This window comes from Grampus griseus (genome assembly GCF_964374135.1).
Source record: "Grampus griseus genome assembly, chromosome: 7".
Taxonomy (NCBI): Eukaryota; Metazoa; Chordata; class Mammalia; order Artiodactyla; family Delphinidae; genus Grampus; species Grampus griseus.
In genome coordinates, this window is record NC_139001.1 from 100279741 (window position 1) to 100306185 (window position 26445).

General features: G+C 34.9%; 1 protein-coding gene across 5 annotated transcripts in view; it reads left to right on the plus strand.

Annotated features, from left to right (window-relative positions):
- The window catches only part of DPP10 (dipeptidyl peptidase like 10), a gene marked incomplete at both ends in the record, with an annotated part of 1290793 nt that overhangs the window by 911543 nt on the left and 352805 nt on the right, over window positions 1-26445 (plus strand). The window lies entirely within an intron of this gene.

Sequence of the window (26445 nt, forward strand, 5' to 3'; positions counted from 1 at the left end):
ACTCTTGTACCTTGACTCCATGGTCAAAGTAAATTTTAAAATTCAGTTTAATCTAGGGACATTGTTGATTAAATTTTAGATGACAGTTTGGTATCTGACTGAGATGAAGAAATCACATGACGGATTTACTGGTTGCTGTTTTGTACTTTGTGATTTTAGCCCGTAGTCAGTTTTAAAGATCTGCTAGTTAGAAGGTGCTGCCTCTCTACTACTGTGACTAAAACCTTTTTGACTTTAATTTTATCTCTGTTCAAAGAATTAACACCCTTTCAAAAGTTCTACAATCACATTGAAATTACTTTTAAAGAGAAGTTAGCTCTAGGTTTTACTTAAAAGACAGATTCTTAAACTTTTAGATATCAGTTAAGGTCTGTACATTTTATTGCATTTTATATGCATTGGATAAATTCAGTTTTTAAATGTGACAAATCTTGTTTGAAGGGAAAGAACCCTCACTGAGCAGAATTGTTGCACCTTAGTGTGTACTTTAATTTGGAATTTTCAGAATATGAATTTGTTTAGCATTGCCACAAACAAACAGAATGCTTATCTATACAAGTCCCCCATCCTAAAGAAGAACTTTGAATTTGGGTATCTATGCACAAACAGAAAGAGAGGATTTTCCTGTTAGTCCTTTGATATAATGTGGTTATTAGCTGCTTGATTTTATTTTATTAAATTTAAAAAATTTTCGGCCACACTGTGCAGTTATCAGGATCTTAGTTCCCCAACCAGGGATTGAACCTGTGCCCTCAGCAGTGAAAGCCCAGAGTCTTAACCACTGGACTGCCAGACAATTCCCTTAGCTGCTTCATTTTAAAACTTTATAGGAGAATGTGTTTTGGTGCAGACATGTTGGTAAATCTGTTTCTGTTGCCAAGAATACAAGAGGACAACCCAAATTTACATCGTGGTGAACCTCATTTATCATCCTGTCACTGCACCATCTTTTTCCAGTTTCATCCTGGACCAGGATTTCATGGCACAGAAAGAAACCTGGGCATCAAACCATAGCATATGAGCAAGTGGATGGCCCAAATGTTTGAGAGCATAAACATGCCTCTCTCACTGGGCACCAGTTGAGAGGGTTGAAGCCCATTCATTGTAATTGCAGTTCAGAGTAGAAGAAGAAACTGTGCCCAGATGAGAAACAATTTGAATGTGTGGATTTGGATTTTAATAGCTCTGTCACGTTCCATCACTGTTTGCTTGAGCATTTCCCTGATATGTTCTCCCAACACTGAGGCCATTTCTGCTTCTTTCTTGATATCACTCGTTGTTTTCAAAATGTGGTTTTCCATGCTCTCTTCTCCAAACAGTCTCAGTTAGGTTTGAAATTTAATAAATGGTCAGTAAAAATATAGCCCCCTAGGAGCTTAAGTACTGAAATAATATTTGAGATGATTTAGTGTAATATTTACTTACTGTAACATTTTTCTGTCCTTTTTAGTTCTCACTCATCTGAAGATGCATCTCAGTCTTCGCTAAAATTTTATTCTTTTCAAAATTAATATTGATAGTGTCATTAATTTCTAAACCTGAAGGACACTAAGTACCATTTTTTTACATAAAGAAAAGACATACATGGAAGGAGTTTGTAATGTTGAGCCATGAACGAGTGATAAATATAGTCTGTTAATGAGACTGTACAGGACGACACTACTGTCATGAGACAGAGAGTGTGCCTTACATAAGGGCAAAACTGCTGGTCTTCCAGTGACACATTCACCACTGTGATCGGGTGTGACAAAGAGGTGGACATGGCAAACTTTGAGACATATGCTAATAACACACTACCCAGAGATATCTAGGGTGGGTACCTACTGTGATATCATCAACTGGAAATGTGCACTTTGGTACTGTCATAGAATGTTGGCATAACCCTGCTGTTTGTATCTAGCTGTTTAAGACATTGAGGACGAAGCAGTGAATCTTACTAAGGGAGAAAACAAAGTGATGCAATCAAAATGAAAAGTTATTTCAGATACTATTGCTGGTTGCTAATTGTTATAGGTTATCCTATCACAAATTTAATATATAGTATATATACATATATTTGTTCATTTCGCTTTTGATAATGTTACCTTATTCAACATATTTAAAACTTAATCCACCAAAATTCCTTCCAGAAGAGTCTCCTTTCTTATTATTTTAATGCCCTTATGATATATCATTGTAACTACAATAAAATTAATTAAACAAGGAGTCTATTAGACTGAGGTGGCTCTGATGCCTCGGCAGCCTACTAAGCAAGCCAAAACCTAAGCCAGAATCAATGCACCAGAATCCAAAAAAAACCCAAAAGAACAACTGATCACAAGTAGCCCGCTTTTCCAAATAGGGCAACTGCTTAAGTATAGCCAATCGAATAACGTATTTGTTTTTCTTCTGCGTCTTCTCTATGAAAACCTTTTCCCTAGCTTCTGTCATCAGGGAGCTCCTAACCATTTTTGGTTTGGTGCTGTCCAATTTGAATCGGCTTGCATAAATAAACCTTTGAAAAAGTTTTATGTGCCTCAGTTTACCTTTTAACACTACCTATACCTCTAATACAAAAGGAACCTTTTCCTGAGAGCTTTCAACTTTTTCTCTTTCACCTGGGAGGTAGATCTCGACTCTGTTTTGTCCTTATAAGTTATAAAGAACCTATGAGTGTTGGTGTCTATCCATTACCATAATAGAATCTGAGCATTAATATTTATTGGTGGGCATTCCCAATTTACAAAATCCAAAACTTATTTTCATAACCTAGCTTACAGTGAGTGTATTAAATGAGTACAAGTTTTAGTGGCTTGTTGGTTTAATAGGCTCAATTAGTAGAAAAGGATAACTGGATAGCTATCAAAAGCATCCTGCCTTAAGGGTTAGAATGGGGAAGTAATATGCCTTACTACTCAGAAATTCTTTTATTAATATCTTAGTAATCTCCTTCATGACATCACTTATTCCCATTTCATTTCTTCTCTTTGTGTATCTCCTTTGACTCTCCTAAAACAATATGGTTAATTTTATAGAGGGGATTCCTAATTTCATAAATTCTTTAAAATAGTATTGGGCAGTGTAGTGACCTGGCTTTTCTCACCTCTTCAGTCTCTCTTCCCACCATTGCTTCGAAGAGGTTTGCAGTCCTACACATTGAAAGCCACTTTCAGTTCCTGGAATGGACCTTGGTTCTTTCAAGTTTTATGACTTTATTTATATTGTCCCTATTCTTGGAAATATTCTTATCCTCCTATTACAATGGGATAGCTTTCTGACATTCTTTGAAGGTTTAGTGAAACCATTATTTTTATTTATTTTTTTTTTGGAGTTCTCTGAATTTACTTCTTCTGGCCTGAGATAGGTACTCTTTCTATGTGCCTACTTAATGCTTACATATTTCATAATAGTCACCTTTTAGATGTTTTGATTCACTTACTATTCCAACAACCCTATTGAGTAAACAACTATAATTGTTATCAGCCTCTTCTTATACATGAGGAAACTGAAGCAAAAAACAAACTAGTACTTGCCTAAGGTCTTACAGCTAGTAAGTGACAGAATGAGTTTTGAAGACAAAAGGTCTAGTAGCATCACTATACAAACCAGCGCTGTCCAATAGAAATCTGAGTTACAAATGTGACGTAATTCATAAATTTTCTAAAGAATACATTGAAAAAGTAACTGGTGAAATTAATTGTGTTAATACATTTTGTTTAATACAATATATCCCAAATAACATTTCAAGCATAACCAGTACAGTATTAAAAATTAGTATTAAAAATGAGGTATTTTATACTTTTTATACGAGGTCTTCAAAATGCAGTGTGTATTTTATACTTACAGGATATCTCAATTTGGGCTAGTGTTTTAAAGTACATGTGGTTAATTTCTACCCTCAGTTGATAGCACAAGTCTTTACTCTTAATCACAGTACTGTACTTCTCTTTGTATGGAAATAGTTTTATTTGCCTGTATCCCCCATTGAACTCTGAACTCCTTAATGAGTGAGGATGTTTTGTATCTCTAGCACATAGAATAGGTATTTCCTGATACACAGTACAAACTTAATGAATATTTATTGAATTTTGTTGCTGAAGTACATTGTTAAGTTGCAATTTCAAGAGATTCAAAATAAATGACCAAATGCATACATTTACCACTCTTGAGCAGATCATGAGAGAAAATTGAGATGACATCCAGGAAGACAGTTGTATCTTTCAGGACAACAGGATATATGTAAGGTTCCATTTTAAGAACGTATGTAAATGCTGAATTTCACTAAAATCATATTATAAAATAATAAATGAAAACATGGTCTAAAAGTGTCACAATTTTTTTTTATTATTATAGAATACTGTGTTTTGTTACATTTTTTTAGTGAAAAGTGGGGTCAGAATTAACATTGTATCATCATGTTTGGTAAAATCATGAGTGGAATCATGCCTCATGCATTGTAGATACCTAACAAATACTTTCTAATCTGATTTTTTTGAGCCAGGGGTAGTAACCTCAACTCCTACAGGTATTTATTTATTTATTTGAAATCCGATCCAACTTGCCATCAGTTTGGACAAGCTGGGACAATTTCTCAAAATGAACTCCACTATAGTCAAATTGTTCTCCCCAAATGAAAGAAGCTTCCCTCGATGCTAGTCAAAGAGTGAGGGCTCCTTGACTCAGAACCAGATGCAAGCTTAATACCAGCCTTCCATTTCAGCTCAATTACATTCTTGGCAGCCTATGAGGCTCATGGGGTAAACTTTTTATAACAATTAGCAATATCAGCCTATTTTTCAGAATGGACAAGAATAAACTTCAATAGCTCCAGGATGAGTTTGCAGTCTTCCAAAGGTTCTCTCTGGCTAACTGCCATGGAGAATATTGTAGGAGCATAAAGAGTGCAGTTTTATGCAACACTCTAGAAATCAGTTAACTTTATGTTTAGTTAGATTGTGAAGATTTTATCAAGGTGAATTAACTATTTAATGCTGTTTTAGGGTACCGTTTCTTTTTGTGAGATATGGAAAATTGTCATTTTCTTGTGATATTTTATATACAGGACTGCAGCTGTGTGTGTGTGTGTGTCTGTGTGTGTGTGTGTTTGTGTGTGTATGTGTATGAGTATTAACTAGCCATGTTTAGAGGTTGGCCTACCATTGACTCTGTCATAAAACTATCATGGATGAAAGAGAGAGAGCATCCTACTGATGGGCTACAGGCTCAGTAAGAACCCGGAACTTTTGGATGTGTTTATTGGGGTAGAAATTTTTGTTAGGAGTAGAATTGATATTCAGGGTGATTTGAAATGATATTAAGTTCTTAAACCCAGGAATGGCTAAATCCCGTCATTATCCAGCATTCTTTATATTTTGTAACATCAGGTACATCATTATACAAGGAACTATTAATTATAAACACACACTACTCTATTATTCACTGAATGTCCATAACCACAAAAGTGAAATTCTTTCTTCAATTGTAATAGGGCATTTAGATTTCTTTCAAAGTTTAAGTGAAAACTTTCCTTTCCTTAAAAATCTAAATTTTAACACCATGCTGCTCTAAAAACTAAAGCAAATATTTTATATAAAAGAGAAGAGGGTGAGAAGCCATAAGTATCCTCTTGCCTCTCAGCCAGGCTTTAATGTGTTCAAGCCACGGAGGCAGGAATTAAAAAAAGGCACCAGAGGGCTTCCCTGGTGGCGCAGTGGTTGAGAGTCCGCCTGCCGATGCAGGGGACACGGGTTCGTGCCCCGGTCTGGGAAGATCCCACATGCCGCGGAGCGGCTAGGCCCGTGAACCATGGCCGCTGAGCCTGCGCATCCGGAGCCTGTGCTCCGCAACGGAAGAGGCCACAGCAGTGAGAGGCCCGCGTACCGCAAAAAAAAAAAAAAAAAAAAAGGCACCAGAGACCACATGGAATTCCATGGAATTTCTTCTTAGGAATTCAACCACAGAGATTCTGGAAGCATAAGAAACAGCAATATCTCAACCATGACCTTTGAACATAGTGACCCCTCACATTAGTCATTGTTTAATTTGGTTTATACAAGTATAGTTATTAAATATGGAGTGTCTTCAAGGAGATACCACACCTCTTTCAATAAATACAAATTATAGTTTACAATATGCCCCAAGAGTAGTGCACCATCATTTTTATAAAATGTTAGTATATCCCCCTATTACTAGAAAAAAAGAAAAAATATGGTGTAAATAATCACAATTGAGGTTTTGTGAAATATTTCATCATAGTAAAATATCTGAATATCGCTACAGTAAATGTAAACAGTCAAATATGTTTAGCTTTGTTTAACAATCATAAGTTTTTGCTGATGGATCAGTTTTAGTGAAATTTGTGTTAGAGTCTTTGAAGCATATTTTGAAATACAGCATATCTTTTAATCTTTATGTGAATTGGTTTCATTTACTAACATTTGGAGGAGATCTCTTATTCTGAGGGAATCTGATGGGAATTCTGATGAGTGTTTGAAAAGTGGTAATTGTGGCACTTTGGGAAATGCTGGGAGAGGGCCAACCTGAGGGCCACAGGTGCTTTTCCCAGCCAGCAAGGAGGCTTAAAAGCAAGAAAGCTTTCTAGCACTGTGCCAGGAGTTGAGCTAGGGCCCTCAATAAAAGGGAATTGGATTTATCTGTAGATAAATGTAACATTTCTTTGTTCTTTTCTATTTAAAAGATATACACGTTGTGATATATACCTCTAAAAAAACTCTATCTGTCCTACAGAGAAAGGGGTCCAGGGAACTCCTTTCACCTCCAGTTTATTAATACTACATTAAAAATGTGTATTACTTTTAAGAAATTTAAACATGACAGTTAAAATACAAACATTAAACTTATAAACAAAAATTATGCAAAAGAAATACAAATACTATGAAATTCTACTTCTGCAAAATCTTGGGTAACAATCTGAAGGTGGAAATCTTGATGATATACAACATTTAATGAAGTTGCAGAATCTATTTCTGCTACTGCAAAGAAATGTCATCATCAACAGTACAGAAATAAAAATTTAATAATTCAATGCATGTTGCATAAAGAAATATTTTGCAGCCATTAAAAAATGTAAAATAATATGAAAGAATCTAGCATAACCTTTTCTATCATTAGGGTTAAAATTGGTGTACAAAAGTTCATCCAGTCTGACTTAAAATGCTTAATATAAAAAGGTAAAACTAATTGTATTATCTTTGTCAGGGTTTTCTAGAGATACAAGACCAATTTTCTTCCTATCTATCTATCTATCTATTATCTGTCTATCTATCTATCTATGTAGCTATCTAGAGGGAGAAGGAGAGAGAGGGAGGGAGGGAAGGAGGGGGAGGGAGGGAGAGAGAGAGAGAGGGAGGTTAATTTATTATAGAAATTGGCTCATACAGTGATGGAAGTCAAGAAGGCCCACAGTCTTTCATCTGCAATCTGGAGAACCAGGAAAACTAATGGGTTTCATTCAGTCTGAGTCCAAAGTGCCACAGGACCACTGATGTCTGAGGGTAGGAAAAGAGTTGCCCCAACTCAAGCAAGAAGAGCAAATTCACTCTTCTCTTGCCTTTTTGTTCTATTCAGACCCTCATTTGAATGGATACTACCCACCTACATTGGTGAGCTTCTTTACTCAGTCTTTCTCAAATGCTAATCTCTTCCAGAAACATCCTCACAGACACACCAAGAAAAAATGTTCTGCCACCTATTTGGGAATCCCTTTGCCCAGTCAAGGTGACACATAAAGTGAACTATCACAAGAACTCATAGAATTTTAATTTCTTTTTTAATATTTTCATTAATTTCTAAAGTAAGTTGTGTTACCATTTAAGTCATAAATACAGGGGAAGGATTCTTCAAAGATGGGTCTAGGTAGGAATTTATCTCCCTAACTAGACAACAATTGTACTGGCAGAATCTGTCTGATACAACTCTTTTGAAACTCTGGAGTCTGTTGAAGGTTTGTAACTTCCAAGGGGAGGGTTTGGATAGCAAATTGCAGATAACAGTCAATTTCAACGCTTAGTACAGTACCAGTTACCCTTCCTTCACACCTCAACCTGGGAAAGGAGGCAGTGCACATGTTACAGGAGAACCTTGCAGGAGCTAGAGTGGACAAAAAGCACCCTGTCTTCCTTTGGAGATCAGTGTTCTATTTGCTGATTGTTGCTTCTGATCACAGAGGTGCAGAGAAAGAGGTGGTGGTCATTGTTGTTATACCTACCCCACTGTTGTAAGGTCCTCTCCTTTCGGCCGAAGTGACTTCTAGTGATATTTAAAGGGTCAGCACCTTCCACCCCTGCCCCCTCCCTCTTTTTATTCTTTTTCTCCTTTCGGGAGCCAAACATTGAAGACTGATATATTTTAAATCAACTGCATATATATAGGGCAATTAGAAAGTCACTACACATGCCTAGGGAAAAGCACAGGATCAAAAAAGACCTGAAAAAACCCTAAGCTTACACCTCAGTGATCTTCAGCACAGAAACAGCCTATAGTAATCAAAAACAAAAAATAAAAAATAAAAAAACAGAAAACCCTGAGGAAGGAGGAGAATCTGGTTTCCAGAGTTACCACACTACTACATTTAAATGAACAATTTTCAACAAAAACTAAAAAGGCTTAAAAAGTATAGCCTATTCAAAGAGAAAAAAAGTAAATTTGTTAGGTCACAAATTAAGTTTCAGTGGATTTTAAAATGTAGATATCATACAAAATATCTTCTCTGATCACAATGGGATAAAGTTAAAAATCAATAACAGAAGAAACACTGGAAAATTCACAAATTTGTGGAAATGAGATAACACACTGTTTAAAAATTAATGGATCAAGGCAGAAATCACAAGGGAAAGTGAAATATACTTAGATATAAATGAAAATGAGAACACAGCATGCCTCTAAATATATTGGATGCAGTGAAAGCAGTGCTAGGGGAGAAGTTTATAAATATCAGCAGTTACATTAAGAAAAAAAGAAAGCTTTCAGATCAACAACCTAATTTTATAACTTAATGAACTAGAAAAAGAAGAAAAAACTAAACCCAAAGCTAGAAGAAGGAAGGAAATCATAAAAGAGCAGAGAAAAACAAAATAAATAATAGAAAAAACCCCAGTGGAACCAAAAGTTTATTCTTCAAAAAGATCAACAAAATGGACAAAGTTTTAGGGATTTCCCTGGAGGTCCAGCAGTTAAGACTTCATGCTTCCACTGCAGGGGGCACGGGTTCGATCCCTGGTTGGGGAAACAAGATCCCTCATGCCATGCCAACCTTTAAATAGACGGACTATTTAGAAAGAAATAGAAAGATAGAGAAAATATTCAAATCACTAAAATCAAAATGAAAGTGGGGACATTACTAGTGATTCTACAGAAATAAAAAAGGATTTAAGAGAGTACTATGAACTAGTGTACATCAACAAATTGGATAACCTAGATGAAATGTACAAATTCCTAGAATCATAAAGCCTACCATTAATAAATGATGAAGAAATTAAAAATCTGAATAGAGCTATAACTAGTAAGAAGATTGAACCAGTAATGAAAAATCTCCTAACAAAGAAAAGCCCTGGATCTAAATGCTTCAATGGTCAATTCTACCAAACTTTAAAGAAGAAATAGCATGTATCCTTAAAGAAAATATGAATAATTGGAAAGATATACCATATTTATGGATTGGAAGACTTATTAAGATGTAAGTACTCTTCAAAGTGATCTACAGATTCAATGAAATCCTTACTAAAATCCCAGCAATGTTTTTTGCAGAAGAGAAAAAACCATTCTAAATTTCATACGGAATCAAAAGGGACCATGAATAGTCAAAAGAGTCCAGGACAAGGGAACAAATTTGGAGGACTCAAATTTCCTGATTTCAAAACTTACTACAAAGCTACAGTAATCAAAACAGTGTAGTACTGGCATAAAGAAAGACATATATAACAATGGAATAGAATAGAGAATCCATAAATAAACCTTAACATGTACGATCAAATGATTTTTGGCAAGAGTGCAGAAATATTCATTGGAGAAAGGACAATTTTTTTGACAAATGATGCTGGGAAAACTGGATATCAACATGCAAAATATTGAAATCGGACATTTACTTAACACCATATACAAAAATTGTATATGGTGTTAGGTAAATGTATATGTTGATGTACACTAGTTCATAACTCAGAATGGAACCATGATCTAAATTGAAAACTTAACACTATAAAAATCTTAGAAGAAAACATAGTACAAAATCTTCACAACATTGGATTTGACAATGATTTTTTGTGTATGACACCAAAATCACAGATGAACAAAAGGAAAAATAGACAAATTGGGCTTCATGAAAATTTTTTTAAAATGTACACCAAAAGACACTATCAGCCGAGTAAAAGGTAGCCCACAGAATTGGAGAAAATATTTGAAAATCATGTATCTGATAAGGGATATCCAGAATATTTAAAGAACTCCTAAGACTCAAGCACAAAAACACCAAACAACCAGATTCAAAAATGGGCAAAGAACTTGAGTAGACACTTTTCTGAGGTATACTAATTGTCAATAAGCATATGAAAAGATGCACAAAACCACTAAACACTAAGGACGTGGACATGCAAGTCAAAACCACGATGCGGTATCATCTCACATGCATTAGTGTGGTTTCTGTACAAAGCAAAACAAGCAAGCGAACAAACCAGAAAATAATGAGAGTTGGCAAAGATGTGTAGAAATTGGAATCCTTGTGCACTACTGGTGGGAATGTGAAATTGTACAGTCACTGTGGAAAACAATATGGAGGTTCCTTTAAAAATTAAACATAGAATTACCATATGATCCAGAAATTCCACTTCTGTGTATATCACCAAAAAAATTGCAAGCAGAGTCTTTAAAAGATATTTGTGCATCTGTGTTCATAGCAGTATTATTCACAATTGCTAAAACATGGAAACATTTCAAGTTCCCACCGATGAATGCTATGTACATGCAATGAAGTACTATTTATCTGAAAAGGAAGGAGACTCTGGCATTAGCTAGAACTTGAATGAATCTTGAAGTCATTATGCTAAGTAAAATAAACCAGTCACAAAAAGACCAATACTGTACGATCCCCCTTATATGAGTAGCGGAAATCATAGAGACAGAAAGTAGAATGGTGATTTCCAGGGACTGAAGGAAGAGGGATTAGTGAGTTACTGCTTAATGGATATAGAATTTCAGTTTTGCAAGATGAAAAAAGGGTTCTGGAGATGGATAGTGGTAATGATTGCACACTGATATAAAGGTACTTAATACTTCTGACTGTACACTTATAAAGATGATAAATTTTATGAGTATTTTAGCATAATAAAAAATTGAAAAAAGAACATAATTACTTTTTAAGTAAAAACACACATGTATTAATCTTTGATATGATGACATGGGGTCTCGTGTAAGAGTAGGAGGGCTCGGTTAAGCTTCCTCCATTATCATGGTCCTTTCGACCCTTTAGAGGTTACCACTCCATCCTTGCTGAGCTTCAGAGGTGGGTCTGCCTGCACCAGTCAAGCTGGGACTAGCTCCACTGTTAGCCAGACGCTCCCTTGGTTTCTGACCAGATTCTGATAGCTGACACTGATAAAGCTGAGAGAAGCACCCTACAGAACAGACATGAAGGTATCTGCTCCTGATTTTGCCATGTTCAGGTCTCAGTTACTTCCCATAATGAGACATTGCAAGGGCTTTCCTTAAAATCTGTCCCCCATCAGAATTCTAACCCCACCATTCTCTTAATCATCTAATGTTAGTCCTGTTAACTAAGTTCCCTGAGGCTCAATTTTCTCTAATGTAACAAGAGCCATTACTGTGAGAATTAAATAAGTATAAATGCCTAATAAAATTCCTTTCTTATTGTGGAAGTTAATAAATGTCGTTTTTTAATATGCCACATAACTTTATTTTATTTTACTGACTAAATTTTAGTTGCCATTTTCTCCCCTTTATATTTCCAAGGAACATGGTAAACACGTAAGTGGTTGTTTGATTATTCTAACAATATATTGAAAAATTGTGTTTATTATTTTGTTAATTGTTTATCAGAATACTTGATAAGGACAAAAAATAGTGCATGTTTTCTATATTATATCTCATCTGTAAACAAATTACATACTAGTTTGTTGTATTTTTGCTTCCAGCTGTGCCCTAGAGCAAATGTTATGAGGGTGAAATGGGGTAGGATTTACAGATGTGGCTCTTATCTGCTTAGTGATGTCTATAATGTCATATTAGAGAGAGGGACAGGAAGGTTCATCATTTTGAAGCAGAAACATGCAAGGTATATTATGTTTTCTAAAAGATCATGGGAGACAAAAAAGGTGAAATAAAATGCTTAAGGAGAGACATCTGTTCTCGCTGATTCTTTAACTCATTTTAAACTTGGAGAAACAAAGCAAAGTGACAGTTAACTCTTGTGTTTTGTCAGGCCTAGATCTTTAGCTCTTGTATAAAAGTAAGCAAGCAAGCTACCATCTGTGCAAACAGGTGGCTTGAATGATGTGGAGTATTAAAAAAATCATCTTTGGAGCAATGGCAAGGAATAGAGAATTTAAGAAAACTCAAAAGAGTTTCTTTAGTAAGATGAGAAATGTGAACTATTGATTGTGTGAGTGTTAGAAGATAAAATGTGGAAATTAAAATGTGGAAATATTTGTCCAAAAGGCTCTTCATGATACACATATTCCCATAGTAATTCTATCATCAGTGCGCTTACCCCAAGCAGCAGATGGCGCACTATTACCCTTGTGGCTCCCTCAACAGAGTAACTGAGGCCATCTTGGAAACAGTAATAGGGAAGATGCCTTATGCCACAGCATAACTAAGGTATTGCTCACCCTTGACTTATTTATGACTTAGTAGTCACTCTCCTAGCTTCATAAAGGAGCTTCTTGAAGCCTTGAGGCTGAGTGGAAAGAAAAGTATACACAGACTGGAGGGTCAGCTTAAGGAACCAGTATAAACATCAGTTATTAGTTGACAGACAGCCAATGTTGCAGAAATTGGACTGGATTTGGAATCCTCATCCAGGAATTTAATTGCTGATTTCTCAGTGTTTTCACCTAACTTCCTGTGGCTTTATTTTTGAGAAAATGAAGGGATTAGACAAGGTGACCTCCTTGGTTCTTTCCAGCTCTTCAAAATATTTTAGAACCAATTAGATTGTCAACATTATTTTTAGGACTCCTTTTATAGAAACAATCTATGAAAATTACTGATAAAGCAATTAGGTACTCATATATCTGTATCACTAATGTTAAATATTCATAGTTTACTCACGATCTACTGTGTGTAGATCCCTGCATTAACAGAAGTGAGGATGAGAAGGTTCAAAGTAAAGGAGAAGATGAATTATAGGTAGCAACCATAATGCAGAAACAAACCATTTTTGTTTCAAAGACGTTGAAGAATTTAGCATTATTTCAAATAGTGGGAACAAATACCAGGTAAATATCACGTATATATATTTTTTCTATTCTACCAACAGTTTTGTTTTTAAAGCCAAAATAAATCTAAAAATGTATATTTTAAACTTTTGGCATCTCAGCCATCTCTTCTTTGGTCTTTACATTTTTTGATTTATTTATCTTTTAATAAGAACTTTATTGAGATAAAATTCATGTACCATAAAATGTACCCCTTTAAAGTATACAATTCATTGTTTTTTAATATATTCATAGAATTGTCCAACCATCGCCCCTATCTATTTCCAAAATATTTTCACTGCCCCCCCATACTCATTAGCAGTCATTTCCCCTTTCCCTTTCCCCTTCTCCCCTGACAACCACTAATCTACTTTCTATTTCTATGCATTTTCCTACTTGGACATTTCCTATACATTGAATTATATATAACATGTGGCTCTTTTAGATTTGCTTTTTTCAGTTCGATTGTTTCCAAGCTTCATCCCTCTTGTAGCATGTATCATCAGCTCCTTTACTGACAAATAATGTTCTGCTGTATAAGTATATCACATTTTTAAATCTATTTATTAGTTTATGATATTGAGTTGCTTTCCTTTATCGTTGGCTTTAGACCTTAATATTATTTTATTTCTTATATTATCGAGTGAATAATTAACCCTTGGAACTTCCTTCTATTCTTCTTGCCTAGTTATCATCAAATGTATATGGTGATTTTACAATGCACAAAATGGAAAGATTTAGAAATTAATTCAATGAGACACATAAACACCAACTATATACTCGGTTCTATTCTAAGTAATGTGGTAAATAAGGAAATTTGAATATTTCCTTTTAGAAAGAGTATGTGCACTTTTTAATGATTAATGACGATATCTGATAAGGATGGAATATAGGTTGAGTGGAGAATTATTTTTTAAAATGCTAGTTAAATCATCATAATCAGGGCTTCCGTGGTGGCGCAGTGGTTGAGAGTCCGCCTGCCGATGCAGGGTACACGGGTTCATGCCCCGGTCCGGGAAGATCCCACATGCCGTGGAGCGGCTGGGCCCGTGAGCCATGGCCACTGAGCCTGCGCGTCCGAAGCTTGTGCTCCGCAACGGGAGAGGCCACAACAGTGAGAGGCCCGCGTACCGCAAAAAAAAAAAAAAATCATCATAATCAGCTTTGCTACCTCCATCATCAACAAAGCCAGGATCACTCATTGGGCACATACGCTGTATAAGATATTGCATTTGTTGGCATACACTGGAGTGTTTTATATTCATACAACTTAATTGGGACATGGTTTTTTCTTATTTCAAATTAGAAGAGTAAATTACAGATAGCTAATGTAACCAGACCCAAAATTAAATGCTTAGGAATAAGAAGAGTCAGGTTTTATCCTAAATCTCTAAAACATACTCCATATATATGTGTGTCAGTGTGTGTATATATATATAACATAGTATTATACTGTGTAATATATATTACACTATATATATTTATATATTGTACTATATAATATATATTACACTATGTATACTTATATACATACATGTACTATAAATATACAATATATATGTGTATTTTATATATTTATATAAATTATATACTTGAAAAGGAATCATGGTGGAGGGACGGACTTTGAACTTATCCATGATGTTTATTTTCAAGATTTGGTTGATCAGAGTTGGGGTTGAGATCAGTGGTTTGAGGAAAAGAATCACAGTAATAAAAAGCATCCTTTCCACTGCAACGCTGTGGTACCACTAACTGATTTTAAATCGTATGTTTAGAGTTTATCCTTATTGGCAAGGCTCATTTGTAGTTTCAGTCCATTCCTTGGCACATCTGGTCTCTCTTAACAACTCGACAGGAGAGTTGAAACTTTGATGGAGATTTGTGATTCTTCCAGGACATACATGTGCATCTCCTCAGCAGTATCAGATTGATCTGTTGCCCACATGTTTTCTCCCCTCTCAGGAGAATGAATCTCTGACTACACATCCTGGCAAACCCACACATTCCTCCTGGCAAGCTTCCCCAGTGGGCCACAGAGAGTCTTATGCTTTCAGGCAAAATCATTTTTCTCTAAGGGAAGTGTGACTTAGGAGTATGGCAAGGCCCCAAATAACCTGGAAAGTTTCCTCAGAATTTTAACAATTACTGAGATATATTTCCTTTTATGGGCCCATTCTTCTGCTACAAAGTACCCATTACACACACACACACATACACACACACACATAATCAATTGTGCTGCACTTTCCTGCATGATAAAATGCCAGTTTATGGTAAGTTTGGAGAGGCATTGTTTTTGTTGTAAATAACACCCTTCATAAATAAAATCAGTCTTCATTAATGCACATACACTGTATAATAGATCTGTTACCTATTTCACTTATCCAAACTTGACCTTTTTCTGGCATCCACAGAATGATTTCTTTTTTTAAAATCAACGCATACCCAACACTCAGCAGGAGTGGACATGAGATTTAGTCCTGTGCCTGTTAGTACATCACATACCCCTAACATGCAGGGCAAGAATGTTTACCTGGCCCAATCAGGACCAGAGACAGCAGCGAAACTCTGATTGAGTATCCTAGAAAAAGAATCTTAATTTTTCCTGTTGGGCTTGAAAGTGAGAGGCCATGAGGTTTTAGTGATATTTGGATCATGAAGGGAAAGCCTGTCTGAATAGAGCCATCTGAAAGAAAACTATAAGATAGTACACTTGGCCTGATGACATTTGAGCCCTGGCATCAACTGGTACCTTGAAGCCAGACATACAATAAAATACATTTTAGACTTAAATCCGTTTGGGTCAGGTCTTCCAATACTTGAAACAGAAATAATCCTTTATTTTTCTCCCAATTCCTACCCTTATATATAAAATAGTAACAACTTATCCATGTGTTCTTATTTGATCAATCTTCTCCTAAGAGCATGAATTAGTATAATACCTGTTTACAGTTAGATAAATTTCATCTTAAGCATATGACAGAATATGATTAAGTTCATTATACAACTTGGACTCATCAGCATTTTTCTTTAATCAACTGAGTTTTTCTAATGAACTTTAACAGTGTTTAAAAAAGAAAAAAACAAACAAAACTAAATATGCTTGAGAAGTGATTTAATCCAAACTCAAAACCCAAAATTATTGCCCAAAGTTATTGCCTCTGTCCACTAAACTTAGCCATAGAACTAACTAGAGTTTTCTTATATTGGTAAATATCCTATAAGTGTTTTAATATATTTTATATTTCTGTTATAATCCCCAGAGTCTGATTGTCTTTCAGTATGTGAATTTTTAAGCGTACTTTTGTCACTTATTTCAGTATTTTTTCTGTTTAAATCAGTGCAATACTTCCATTTCATTCAACTAAGTCAATTTCCTATTCAATTAAGTCTTACCTTATGGTTCAGTTATATACTACTTAGAGTGCAGTGATCAATTTTAATCTCTAGAGATTTAATTGAAAATGAAGAAATTGATAAAGGTATGCCATTATGCACTTGAAAAGTCACAGCATCTGTTGTTTAGATGTATGAATTAGTTGTACAACAAAAAAATTCTTCAGTGCTACTTTGTAAAACTATGTTCAGGACTAAAATATCTACATTTACTTTATTCTATTTTTTTTTTTGCGGTACACGGGCCTCTCACTGCTGTGGCCTCTCCCGTTGCGGAGCACAGGTTCCGGACGTGCAGGCTCAGCGGCCATGGCTCATGGGCCCAGCCGCTCTGCGGCACATGGGATCCTCCTGGACTGGGGCACGAACCCGTGTCCCCTGCATCGGCAGACGGACTCTCAACTGCTGCGCCACCAGGGAAGCCCACTAATTTATAATTTTAAGAGAAGCAAAAGGGATACAAAACATGATGTACTTTGAGATCTCAACTGCATGTTTGTAAGGAAACACATTAAAATTTTCATAGTTATTTTTCCTTGGTATGTTGGCATTATACAAATTCTCTGTGTTGCACATATATTACTTTAAAATCAGAAAAGAAACAAAAGTTACTGCCTTTGATAATATACGTCTTTTTCTTTTGTTATCTTGAATGTTCTAATATTAAACATGACGAGAAAAACATTTTCATAGGATGAGAATCTGCCTAAGATAAACTGGCACTAGATAGGGAAGGGTAACAGATTCATCTCTCCATTCAACTGGAAGACCAATTTCAAGACATTGCATCTTGATAAGAAGGAATAGCCTTATCAAATATATTGGAGAGTAAACATGTTTGTCAGTGGAACAATGTCAATTGTTAATGGAAATTGACTAAAGTGTATGGACTGGCCAGAAAGGATCCAAGTAGCTAAATCTGCACAGATATAAGTATTATAGATAGTTAATTATATTATATATATATATAAAATACTATTTATATATTATAGATAGATAACAGATAGATATCTAAATAGTGGATTTCAGAACTTTAAATGGCAGTCAGTGTTGCAAGATTAAAGCACAAATTGGATGTGTAGAGTTAATGTTAATTTTGAGTCTCTAATTTACAAGTTTGGTGCAAGATTATTTGATTTATGATTAAGTTAATGAAATGTCACTATGCAATTTGAGACCGTGTTATTAATGATGTAGAAATTAATTCTGAAATTAAAACCTTGAGAGAAAAAGGGGAGGTGTTTAGAATTGAGGAAGGATAACTTGTAAATGAGTAACTGTGAATGATCTAGGATTTTACTCTCCTTGTGTGTATATATATATATATATATATATATATAAAAATATGAAGCCTTTGGATCAGAGGCAAAGAGAGTTTGTGGTGAGGGCCAGATGATACCTTCTCATATAGTGAGGTGCCTTACAGGAATGGAACTGCATAATAAGAAAACACTTACCTTGCATAGGATTGCTGGTGACCTGCCCATCCTCCAAATCTTCATTTGGAAGCTGAGATCAGCCCAGATTAATCTTTCCAGAATAAGGAAACATGGAGACAAGTTAGTGGCTAAAAGAAAAACAAAATTAGACAAGAGAGGAGTGATTTAGATATTTTCCTAGACTCTTATTTTTTCCCTATATTTTGCAGTTTACATGTTACCTTAAAGTAAGATCTGTTCTTTGTATGTGTCACTGCCACGTAGACTTCTAGACTTTTAAGATCATAGAAACACAACCAACATTTATGTTCATTTCACATGAGCTGCTCAGTGAAGAGAAGGCATGAATCTGTTTGTCTTCTTTTTGCCTGCTGACTACAGTAGACTGGACCACTCAAGCAGAGATAGTTGAGTATATGAGTCTGGAGTTAAGAAAGCTTTGGTAAAGCCCTAGTGATTTCTGATGGTTTTAACTGAAGAAAGTTAAGAACCAGTTACAAGTGGTATTTATCTTACTGCTGTGCAAACAAATCTTCTGGTGGTAGAGGTATTTGAAATTCTAGAGAGTGGTGTTTAATTTTTCTCTTATGTGATTTTTTGCAAATAATCTAAAGAATGAAATGATCCTATGAAAACTGCTGCTATTCACATTTTAGCTACAGATCAAAAAAACATCATTTAGTTGAGTGACCATCAAGTGGAAAGGGCTGTTTACCACTGGAAGCTCCATTCATAGGATTGACATTTCCATATGAATTAATGATCATTACTTAGAATTATGACAACTTTTAAATGAAGATGGCCTTTATTCTGGTTATTTTTTAGAAAAATGCATTTATTTTGTACATCTATCTTTATCCTAAATATTTACCAGGAATGCAAATCATTTTAAGGTAAATATATCTCTGATGCCAGATTGGAAAGCAAAAATTCTTTCAAGTAAATAGATATTTTGGGGATCCAAAAGTAATTCTTCTAGTGACATTGCAGTGATTGGTGACTAAACTAACATTTCTAAATATGGTAAGTAAAAAATATGATCTTTAAATGAAGCAAACAACCAACACAGAAGTCAGCAGATTTTTCTTTAAAGGATCAGAGAGTAAACGTTTTACGTTTTATGAGCTATATACTCTGTGCTGCAGCTACTAAAATCTGCCATTGTAGTGCAAAAGCAGCTACAATATGTAAATGAATAAATGAATAAACATGACTGTGGGCCAAATTTGGCGCACCTAAACTTAGGTTTGTAAGGTTGGGTTAAAGAAAAATTATTTTGCCACGTGTTAAAATAGTAAGGACGACCTCATTCAAGACTATTACAATAGAGGGTAGACTATTGCAATAGAGGGAAGACAACTAAACTGAACTCTAAATACAGCAAAGATACCTAGGGATTTATAGCCAAGAAGCAAAGTGTGAGGCAGAGTACATGGAAAATTTCTAAGAGGACATATCAAGGGTAGTCACTAAGCTGACTTAGCAGGATTCTTGCTAGCAATGAACAGTCAACGTCTAGTGAAGAAGAGGGGCCAGAGGTGCCCAACTAAATTTTGGTCAAGAAGGGAGTCTTTGTCAATAGTGCTAAATGCATTTCTAAATAAAGTTATGCATGGAAAAATAAAATATAATTGATAAATGTAGTGAAAAGACTTAATCTTGTACCAGAAAAAAATATTTGTTGAGGTCTTTCAATGGGATAGGTGCCATATTGTGTACTATAGAAGTTATAAACTGAATACTAGTTCCCCCAAATTACCACCAAGATAACCTGTTAAACATGATGAAGCACAGCTGAATTTGTTGCTTACCTTCGTAAAGAAGATCAGTTTCTTCACCGAGAGTAAGCAGCATATTACCCAAAGGGAATGGTGAAAGAAAGATGTTTATGAGGTTTGGGGGGGATCTGGTTTGACAGGTCTTTCAAGAAGTAGTATTGATTAGGATTGGTTGAAATTTGAGTTGTAAAAGTTGAGGATTGGTGAATTTAGGGAGGGGAGGGTTTGGGAGAGACTCTTGAATATTAAACAGTCATTTGGTTGAGTTATGTATTGTTCTGAGAAAGAGATGTTTACTTCAGTGAGCATTAGTTGAGTAGTCTATTTTTCAAATAAATGGGTTTTCAGAAAGTTCCTGAAGAAAAAAAAAAGGGATGAAGTTATTTGCAACCTCATCTTACCAGCAAGAATTTTCTGAAATATTAAAGCCATATTAATACAGACACTTGAATAGTAAATTCATGTTAATGTAGATTGTGGGATGTGTGGGTGTGGATTGTTTCAGTTCTGAAAGAAACAAGAAATAGGGCCTTCTAGAATTTCTAAAGTAATTGAAAACCCAAAACAAACACATGAAAACTAAATAAAAATAGACAGTAAAATTATTTGAAAGAAATTATATGATTAAATATTAAATGACTGGTCGAAGAGCTCAGAAAAGAGAGCTACTGAGTGAGGACTTTAGAAGTGTCGGGAATCTAACCATGCTTTGGGAAACGTGGAAATTCTGGACAGGACCTAGCCATTGGTTACTGGGCATCATAAGGAAAATAGAGTGGGAGTGAAGTATGAGTTGTGTGGACAACTGTAAACAACAGATGATCAGAACTTCTTATAGGGTATCAGGAGATAATAAGTAGGGAAATACATGTTGAAGTCATGGAGTGAGTAACCTGAGTGTCATGATTGTTTTCAGAGCAAATGAGAGCATTCAAAGTGTTGTTTAGGATGTGTTAGACTATGTGATGGGAATAAACTAGAGGCATAGAGAACACTGAAAAAACTAAAACAATCTTCCAAGTGAGAGGCTTTATAGCCTCTATATAGGAGATCTATATATATGTATAAATATATATATATATCTCCATCTATATAGGAAATGAGATAGGAAGATGTAATGAACTTAAGCATATATATATAGAACTTTGAGGGAGGATGTAGCCAAAAATATGATGGGTTTAATTTTAGTCTACTTTTATGTATCTGCAAGTCATTTATGTCATCTAGTATAGAACTGGAAATATGAAACCAGCATACAGGAGAGTTCAGGGTTCAAAAATTTAAGAATCAATATAGGTTCATTCTCTAAGTCTGTGAGTTCTGTTTTGCAAATAAGTTCATTTGTATCATTTTTTTTAAGATTCTGCATATAAGTGATTATCACAGGATATTTGTCTTTGTCTGACTTACTTCACTTGGTATGATCATCTCCGGGTCCATCCATATAGCTGCAAATGGCATTATTTCATTCTGTTTAGTGGCTGAGTAATATTCCATTGTATATATGTACCACATCTTCTTTATCCATTCATCTGTCCGTGGACATTTAGAGAATGAACCTCTGGTTACCAGGGCAGGGGGAGGGTAGGGGAGGGATAGATAGGGAGTTTAGGATTGACATGTACACACTGCTATGTTTAAAATAGATAACCAACAATGACCTACTGCAAATATAAATAAATAAATTTTTAAAAAGTAAAGAAAAAAAAAGAATCAATATAGGTAGGTCTGAGTAGAAATGACCAGTTAGAGAATAGCAGCTGGAAAAAAAAAAGCTCAGAATTGAGCTTTGGAGTATGTCTTTGTTTAGGTAGCAATTGGTTGAGTAGAATGTATAGAAATTTTTGAAGAAAGGATTCCAGGACAAGGTAATGCTTCAAAGGCAAGAAAAGATTTCAAAATCCTTCTGTTCATTGTAATTGTCACAGACTGCAAAGTTGAGTGCGGTGGGGACTAAGCGTGCAGAAAGACCACATTAGATTTGGTTATCACAGGTCAGTGTTGATGTTGGCAGTTTGCTATTTCAGGAGAGTGAAGACTGCATCTGTACTTCAGGGAGATATGGAAAATTGCATGTATGGTGGACACACAGGATAAGGCTGAAACCCCTTGTACAAAAGGTTTACTGAGGCTTACTGTGAATGGACAAAAGCCTGGGAGAGAGCAAAAGAACTGAATGAGGGTGATTATTATTATTATTTTTTAATATACAGAAGAAATATACAACATGAAAAGTACAAGTCAATGGCAAGAGGTAGATATTTAAGAAATATCAGAAATCAAAGATATTTAAAAGCACGGAGCATACTGATTTGGCTACAAAACAGCTTTTTTGCCTTTCAAAAGTGAAAGATCACCTCTTTCCAGAAGTCTGGGGGAACGGAAGAGTGTACATGGAATGAGATTTTGAGGTAGACAAAAAGGACAACTAAGCCACTTCAGATGGCCTCAATTTTCTCAGGTAAATATATGGAGCCTGGGGTTCCTTAAAAAGTGAGAAAAATTTCTATATAGTTGTGAGCAGTGTTTTAGGAGAGATGGGTAAAGGCCTGCTGTGTTTCAACTATGATTAGCTCATAGTCTAGATTTACCACTGATATCTTTAAATAATGATTAAATCTTAACTTGATATTTAACAAATTCTTCCTAAATTTATTTGAACATTTTCAGTGATTATCATTTCATTATTTTGTTTTACTGTTTTTTCTAATATTTTCAGTTTGAGTGTGAATTTTAAAAAAAGGATGCTATAGAATTTTTATTTTAGATATGTTAAAAATAAGTTTTTCAGACAAAAATCATATTTGTGTTAAAATGTTTCAAACAACCAATTTGCCAAGATTTTTTCCACTTTTTGAAAATTCTCTCCACAGATAGATGATAGAGGGATAGATTTAATTTTGAAACATTAAAAGCAAATGTCTAAATTAATGCATCATTACATTACCAATAATAACATTAAAAACTAAGGTGACTTTATATTGATATTCATGGGAGGTGAATTTTGTCAGCTGTCAACACCCAGAATAACCTGTTATGCAAAGCTGAGTTTATTACCTATTGCAGTCAGGGAGAACAACATTTTGATAGTCTTTGTAGGTCCAGAAGGAGAGATTGGTGGGGTGGGTTGGGGGTTGTGTATAGGGCTGGAAATCTAGATGTGAATTGTTAAGACAGGTATTTCAGTGTGAGGGTATGATCGAAGATGGGTGCATTTCATGATGTAATGGCCTAGGAGGGGTGCACACAGAGAGGCAAGCAACTTGAGGTGACCCTTAAGTTAACAGTTGGTTGATAATTTAGAAATCTGCTCAGTTTTAGGAGCTTATGGTTCAGATAAATTACTTTTCAGCAAGTTTATGAAAAAAAAATTAAGTTTTGTACAGATTTACAGTCTTGTCTTCATGGGCAAGAAGTAAAAGTAAAATCTTAAGGATGTAGGTCCTGACAGTTGGGGTGGATGCAGAGGCCTCAGTTCTCAATTTCAACAGCAAACTGGAATGTGAAGTCCATTACTACCTGCTTTGAGTGGATTAGGTATAAAATAAAACATTGCCTTTACTAGAAAAACTTAAACTAGGATATGGTACCGGTTTTCCTTTTGCTAGACAAATTATGGAAAAAGGAATTAGAAAGAAATGTCAGGAGTTTGGATGGTGGGTGGTAGACACTAAAAGTATCATTACATTCTTATAGCTCAGGATGGAGGGGCATGACGGTGATTCTATCTTGTCACATCTTTTCATTTTTTTTTAAAAAAAAAAAACCTGACTGAATATGTGTTTAGGATAATTGACTCTTAATGTTCAATGAGCTGAAAAAGAAGAAAGATTATTTAATCAAAATACTGTATAGACATGCATAATACAGTGTTTTAAGAATGTTTCAAGTACACCTACCTTAATCTTCTTGTGTTAATGCACTTTACTCATTGATCTTATTCACTCATATTTCAATACCTAATATTAAACAAAATATGAGGTGACAGTTTTGAAATATATTTCCAGAAAGTAATTTATTAATACAATATTAGGAATTTCAAAACTGGGAGATTCCACTAGCGTTTATAAATCAAACAGTAAAGTAGGATAAATATGACACACAGAAGACCAGATTTTAAAGACCAGAAAAAATTAAAGAGAATTAATAAAGACAGATATTAGATGCTTTTAAAATAATTCATGCAGAAATCTGTATTAAATATTAACCTGGAGAGTTACAGCTGAATTAAAACAAAAAAAGGTTTCTCCCACTAATGCAACATTGAAAGTCTAATAGTAAAATTTGTAGGAGTACAGATCCAAAGGGATTTATAAATCTCAAATCTCTATAGATGTTTTTCAAGTCTAAATAATTATCCAATGAAATTTACTTTAAGACAATTAAATGTAAAGAGATGAAAGGGGAAAACCTACAACCAAGATTACTCTGCTGAGCAAGGATCTTATTCAGATTCAACAGAAAAATTAAAACCTTTACAGACAACCAAAAGCTAAGAGAATTCAGCACCAGCAAACCAGATTTACAACAAATGCTAAAAGAAATTCTCTAGGCAGGAAACACAAGAGAAGGAAAAGACCTACAATAACAAACCCAAAACAATTAAGAAAATGGTAATAGGAACATACATATCGATAATTACCTTAAATGTAAATGGATTAAATGCTCCAACCAAAAGACATAGACTGGCTGAATGGACACAAAAACAAAACCCATATATATGCTGTCGACAAGAGACCCACTTCAGACCTAGGAACACATACAGATTCAAAGTGAAGGGGTGGAAAAGGATATTCCATGCAAATGGAAATCAAAAGAAAACTGGAGGAGCAATTCTCATATCAGACAAAATAGACTGTAAAATAAAGACTATTATAAGAGACAAAGAAGGACACTACAAAATGATCAAGGAATCAATCCAAAAAGAAGATATAACAATTGTATATATTTATGCACCCAAAATAGGAGCACATCAATACATAAGGCAAATGCTAACAGCCATAAAAGGGGAAATTGACAGTAGCACAATCATTGTAGAGGACTTTAACACCCACTTTCACCAATGGACAGATCATCCAACATGAAAATAAATAAGGAAACACAAGCTTTAAATGATACATTAAACAAGGTGGACTGAATTGATATTTATAGGACATTCCATCCAAAAACAACAGATTACACTTTCTTCTCAAGTGCTCATGGAACATTCTCCAGGATAGATCATATCTTGGGTCACAAATCAAGACTTGGTAAATTTAAGAAAATTGAAATTGTTTCAAGTATCTTTTCAAACTACAACACTATGAGACTAGATATCAATTACAGCAAAAATTTGTAAAAATTACAAACACATGAAGGGTAAACAATACACTACTAAATAACCAAGAGATCACTGAAGAAATCAAAGAGGAAATCAAAAAATACCTAGAAAGAAATGACAATGAAAACATGATGACCCAAAACCTATGGGATGCAGCAAAAGCAGTTCTAAGAGGGCAGTTTATAGCAATACAATCCTACCTCAAGAAAAAAAAATCTCAAACAACCTAACCTTACACCTAAAGCAATTAGAGAAAGAAGAACAAAAGAACCCCAAAGTTAGCAGAAGGAAAGAAATCATAAAGATCAGGTGAGAAATAAATGAAAAAGAAATGAAGGAAACAGTAGCAAAGATCAATAAAATGAAAAGCTGGTTCTTTGAGAAGGTAAACAAAATTGATGAACCATTAGACAGACTCATCAAGAAAAACAGTGAGAAGACTCAAATCAACATTTTAGAAATGAAAAAGGAGAAGTAACAACTACAAGGGATTATGAGAGATTACTACAAACAACTCTGTGCCAATCAAATGGACAACCTGGAAGACATGGACAACTTCGTAGCAGAGTACAACCTACCAACACTGAACCAGGAAGAAATAGAAAATATGAACCAACCAATCACAAGCATTGAAATTGCAACTGTGATTAAAACTCTTCCGAGAAACAAAAGCCCAGGACCAGATGGCTTCGCAGGCGAATTCTATCAAACATTTAGAGAAGAGCTAACACCTGTCCTTCTCAAACTCTTCCAAAATATAGCAGAGGGAGGAACACTCCCAAACTCATTCTATGAGGCCACCATCACCCTGATACCGAAACAGACAAAGATGTCACAAAGAAAGAAAACTACAGACCAATATCACTGATGAACATAGATGCAAAAAAACTCAACAAAATATATGCAAACAGAATCCAGCAGCTCATTAATAGTATCATGCACCATGATCAAGTGGGGTTTATCCCAGGAATGCAAGGATTCTTCAATATACGCAAATAAATCAATGTGATACACCATATTAACAAACTGAAGGAGAAAAATCATATGATCATCTCAATAGATGCAGAAAAAGCTTTTGACAAAATTCA